Here is a 6,000-nt window from a genome sequence, read left to right on the forward strand (position 1 = left end):
AGTCCACCACCGGTGGTGGCGTAGGCGCTCTCATCTCCGGTGATGCGATGGCTTCGCTTCATCCAGCCCCAAGCTCCTGTAGTTCCAACCGCAGGCAGGGGTTCCGGGGTTGTGGGCCAGCGAGAAGCAGAGCGGAGAAGCTGGGGCCTGCTAGTGGAGACGGCAGACAGCTCCGCAGAGGCGGCGGAGCCCGGCGACCCAGCCGAAGCCGCGATCTGAAGTGGGGCCGGCGCGGCCGCGAACCTCGATGGGCAGGCCGCAGCCGCGGTATGGAGTGCGGCAGAGGCGGCCATGGAGGTCGAAGGGTAGGCCGCAGAGCCTGGCGGCCCGCCCGCCGCGGCGTTACGGGACGGGGTCCAGGTGGCGGCAGGTCTTGATGGATAGTCCGCCGCTGGAGGATGGAGCGTGGCAAGAGTGGCCATATGTGGGTTCCGCGCCGGCGACGCGGGACGTGGCGCCGCCGAGCGGGGCGGCTTGGGATCGTTGGCTGAGGCGTCGGTCGGCCCGGCGAGGGCCGCGGAGTCATCCGGAGCTGGGGACACTGGAGAGCGGGAGGCCGAGCGGGAAGGCCGAGGGCCGGTGTCGGGGCCCTGGGACCAGTCTCGTGCTCGGGACGTACGGGCGGGACCTGCCTGCGGCGCCATCGGCTGTGCTGGAGGTACTCTCACCTTTCCCAGCGCCGCGACTTTCTGCAGGCTGTTCCTCCACTCTCCCAGAGGTCGGTCCGGGGTGTCGTCGGCCTCCACTGCTCCTCCGCAGCTCCCACTCCCATCGTCTGGCGTCCGCCGCTGCTCTTCATCCCGCCCTTCGGCAGGACCGGCCTCCAGGCCTGATGGCTTTGCAGGGATGATCGGCCACAATTCTTCCAACGGCTGCTCCTGGTAGTCCACGTTAGCGCCAACCTCCTCCTGACCAGAGGTCACCAGCGCTGGGGAGGCACAAAGTCTCTTTTGGGTTTTCTTTGGATGGGTCCAGCCACAGTCCCAATTTGTATTCCACTTGGGCACCATCTTGCAAAGTTTTTTTTTCCGTTCCGGATCCTCCGATAACAGCCAATGATCCGGAACAAAGTCTCAGATTTGTAATCCACAGGTAAAGCAACTCGAGTTCTTTTGGGTACTTCTGTCGCAGGCTTTGCCACTGAAGGTAGCGTATTGGCGGCGGCGATCCTGCCGACTACGCCAAATGTAGTAATGGTCCGGATTGGGGGGGCGGTCCACTTCTTACAGCGCACAGACGACACAGAGACGAGATGGAGGCAGATTTCCAGGTACAACAGGTCCGAGTTTATTGGCCGTCCTCCTGACGACCGTACCCATAAACCGCAGCACCTTTACAGCTCTCCGTATTCAGGCCCGGGTACCTTCACCTTCCTTCAGTTGTAGTGACGTTCCTCTTGGATCTTTCGCTGGGGCTGCCCTAGGCCTATCTACCGCCAGCGCTTCACCAGTCCGAGGTCGTCGTCCAATTGGTACCCCCGGGGCCTCGTCTGTCCTGCGGTTCTTTGTGTCAGGGCCACCCCCCCTGACTGTCTCTTCCTTTCCATCCCCTGGTCGAGCTCTCCACCGTTGTCAGTCCTCCATACTGAGTCTTCTCCTCCTGAGCTCCTCCCGGGACTAGCCTAGCCTGGAACCCTGTCCTGTCCTATTTATCTCCCTCCTCGGGAAATCCCCTTCTGGGTTCCTGTCTCCCTGCCCCCCATGACTAAGCGTTTTCGTAGCCTTAAGCTGCTGTTAAGTCCTGTTCTACGCTCCCCCCTGCCATCTTGTAGTCAAACTTAGGTATTGCACTCCTATTCCATTTTCCCCAGCTGTTTCCCTTATGTCATTGCCAATATCCGTCTATAGTGCACAAACCGTCCCTTCCCCCTTCAGTTAAGTCTGTCCGTCAAGTCACCTTCCCCACATCTGCATGCGGCTTCATGCGGCCTGCGTACCCTATCTTTAACATTGGGTACGCAGGCTGTGCCACAGTATGCGGATCCCGCCGCATGCGTCGGTTTGACAATGCGGCGCCCACATAAAATTCCAACATGATACGTTTTATGCGGGTCGCCGCACCATCAAAACGATGCATGAGGCGGAATCCGCATACTGCGGCACGGTCTGCGTACCCAATGTTAAAGATAGGGTATGCAGGCCACATGAAGCCGCATGCAGAAATAGGCGGAGCAAACCGGAGGCGCGGCAGGGGGCGGGGCTTCACGGAGGAAGTCCACAGCCCTTTGTCCGCAAATGTGAAACCAGCCTAAGAAAACAGTGATTCACTACTGCAACCAGGGAGCTCCTCACTCCAGCCTTGGTCAACATAGATTACTCTATCACCGACAATCAGATGATGGGTCATGTGATTATTTAAGGAAGGTGGGAGTGCTCACCACCCACATCAGCTGACCAGCAACGCCACAGCTGCCAGCAAGGAAACTGACATTTAACCCTTGCTGGCCTGAAAGGAAAAAGCTACATTTAAATTATAGCGGAACCCGAGCTGCCCCAAATCCAAAAATGAATCCTGACAGAAGCCGATCTGAGAAAGCACTAACAAAACGCTCAAAAGAAAGAGTAGAAATATGTAAAAGAAAAGTCTTGCTGTTCACATATTCAGGCTTTAGCGCATCTTTTAACAGCTTCAGGATCCTAAAAATGCCAAGCGGTAAAAAAAAAGCGATTTGACCATTCTTCTGGCATTTACCACTCTGAAGACGCCTCTGTTGTTTCTTAGTCAATGAGAAAGCTCAAAAGATGCCCAAACGAAACCAAAGCATTTTTTTGAGTATTTTGTCCAAGTTTTTGCTTCAAAAATCGCTAGTGGATTCTTGCTTACGATTAGGATAGTATGATTTTGCTGACGAGTTCCCTTTCAATTCCTGGAAGTCTACTAATAAGGTCTCGGAAGGCCACTTCTTTCATATGAGATGTGCTTTATATACATTAATGCTTTGTGATGACAATATTGATTTTAGTGGCATTAATAGAAAATTGGACAATATGGCCCCGAGCAAATTATACTGTGGAGGAAAACTGAATGACCTGATTCGGATGAGGCTGTGTACAATATATACAGGGCTACACTTTATGGAGAGAAGTACTGGGACACACATCTTAATGAATGTTTCCACACTTTTCACTCAGCCCCATCGCCCCCAGTGTATACCCCACTACCCCCAGTGTATAACATCTGGCCCCTTGGTGTATAACATCCGGAACCCTCACATCCGATGTATAACAGCCAGCCCCTTGCTCCCTATGTCCCCCAGCCCCTAGTGCATAAACTCAGGTTACCCGCCAAGCCATCTGCCTTTACTTACATGTATAACATTGGACCCCATTGACCCCCCCCACAGTGTATAACATCTGGCCCCTCAACCCCTAGTGTATAACATCCGGCCTCTCGCCCACGGTGTATAACATCAGGCCCCTCCCCCTTTGTGTAAAACATCCGGCCTCTCACCCTCAGGTGTATAACATCCAGCCCCTCACCCCCCACAATGTATAACATCTGGCCTCTCACCCCCTGGTGTATAACATCCGTCCCTTCGCCACAGTGTATAACATCCGACCTCTCGCCCCCACCCGGTGTATAACATCCGGCCTCTCGCCACCTACCGTGTATAATATCTGGCCCCTCACCTATAGTGTCCCTCGCCCCCAGTCTATAACCTCCGTACAACCCCCGCTATGACTTTAAATGTGACAGAACGGGGTCATCGAGTGCTGAGAGCAGAAAAGTCACTAACCCTCTCTTGACCTCATAATCGCAGAGTCTAAACCTCATTTGGTATTTACCCCATCCCGAATGGGCGATTTTACATTTTTGCTCTTTCATCTTTTTCCTCCCCTTTTTTCCAAGAGCCACAACCTTTGTATTTTTTCCATTGACATAGCGAAATGAGGGCTTGTTTTTGTAGGATGAAAAAAATGGGGGGGGAAAAATTCAGTGGGAAAAAAACTAAATTTTGCTATTATTTTTTAGGGGTTTTGTTTTTACGATGCTCATTGTGCAGTTAAAAAATAACCTGGCAGTATAATTCTCCAGGTCAGTACGGTTAAGGTGATACAAAACCAGAATGTTTTTTTTTTTTTAAATTTAAGTGGTAAAAACAATGTTTTATTTCTGTCGCCATCTTCCCAGACCTGTAATGTTATCATTTTTACATCAATGGATCTTTATGAGGGTTTGTATTTTGCACGGTGAGCTAACATTTTTATTGATATCATTTTGGGTAGATATGAGATTTTGATCACTTGTTCCTTTTTTGCAGTGTTATGGTGACCGAAAAACCTCAATTTTGGCATTTCGACTTTTTGTTTTTCGGTGTTTATCAATCAGGTTAATTAATTTGATATTTTAATAAATCAAACTTTTACAGACAGAGCGATACCATATATATTCATTTTTCTTTTTAGTTCTTTATTTTTAAATGAGGGTGAATCGAATTTCTATATATTTTTGAAAACATTTTATTTTTTACTTTATTTTTTAGTCCATTGCCACCATTTGATCAATTATACAATATACTGTAATGCTATAGTACTGCAGTATGTAACACCAGCGTCCCTCCTTCTCTCCCCAGCAGGGACGCCGGCATGCTCACCATCCCGATCTCGCTTCTGTTGCGGGTATCCGCCGCAGCTCTCAGGTCCCAGTACATGCCTCGCAGGTCTCCGGGGAATGCGCCTAGTGTGCACGTGCGTGCAGACTTCCTGCTTCTTAAAAGGGGTAGCACGCTCACATCTGAATTGTCCCCAGTCAATTTCTGGGAGGTATCTGGTATGTAAAGCACACTCCCCTATAGGTAGGCGCCTGTTCAACATCTAGGACTTTAGAGTCTAACTTGTCTTTAAAGGGAATCTGTCACCTATTTTTTTCCCCTATGAGATGCTGCCACCACCATCAGGTGCTTATCTACAGCATTCTGTAATGCTGTAGATAAGCCCCCAATGTAACATGAAAGAGAAGAAAAACGAGTTATATTATACTCACCAGGGGGGGCGGTCCGGTTTTGGTCCGATGGGTGTCGCAGTCCGGTCCGGCGCCTCCCATCTTCTAGTGGTGACGGCCTCTTCTTTGCTTCCTGTTGCGGCTGCTGTGCACTGCTCTGTCCTGTTGAGGGCAGAGCACAGTACTGCAGTGCGCAGGCGCCAGGAAAGGTCAGAGAGGTCAGGCGCCTGTGCACTGCAGGACTCTGCTCTGTCCTCAACAGGGCAGAGCAGTGCGCCTGCGCTGGAGCCGCGACGGGAAGCAAAGAAGAGGACGTCATCGTTAGAAGATGGGAGGTGCCGGACCGCGACACCCATCTGACCAAATCCAAGCCGCCCCTGGGTGAGTATAATATAACTCGTTTTTCTTCTCTTTCAGGTTACATCGGGGGCTTATCTACAGCATTACAGAATGCCGTAGATAAGCCCCTGATGGTGGTGCCAGCAGCTGATAGTCAAAAAACTAGGTGACTGATTCCCTTTAAGCTATGAAGTCCATTGTCAGGTCCCGTTTGTACCCGAACCCTCCTTGGGTCTGTCTGGCCTCGACCTTGTATCTGATCTTGCCTGAACCTGCTTGCCCTGGGTCTTTTTGGAAAGGGCCTGAAACATGAACCCCTTGTGTCTGAATCAGGATCCCTGAACCTGTTGTGTCTGAACCAGTACCTATCACTAAGGCCGGTTACGCACTAGCGTCTGTATCCGCAGCGTAGGGTTGCGTACGTCTTCCCTTAAGATCTGCCTATTTCCGCATGCGTCCTGCATACCTATATTTAACATTGTGTACGTAGGGACATGTGCTATATGAGGAAGCGTTGCTGTGTGTCGTTTTGACGTGCCCTCCGAACGCAACATTGCGTTACACTAGTGCGTAACCGGCCTAAAACTGTTAAGTATGAATCACCTATGTTTTTTAAAACATTTTTTATTTGTTACAGAAGGTTTTGTCCCCCTGGGGGACTTGAACCTGCGATTATTTGATCACATATACTGTACTATATCATATATACGTATGTATGTG

The sequence above is a fragment of the Dendrobates tinctorius genome, unplaced genomic scaffold (genome assembly GCF_039654945.1).
Source record: "Dendrobates tinctorius isolate UK_male_01 unplaced genomic scaffold, ASM3965494v1 ptg000020l, whole genome shotgun sequence".
In the NCBI taxonomy this organism is placed as follows: domain Eukaryota; kingdom Metazoa; phylum Chordata; class Amphibia; order Anura; family Dendrobatidae; genus Dendrobates; species Dendrobates tinctorius.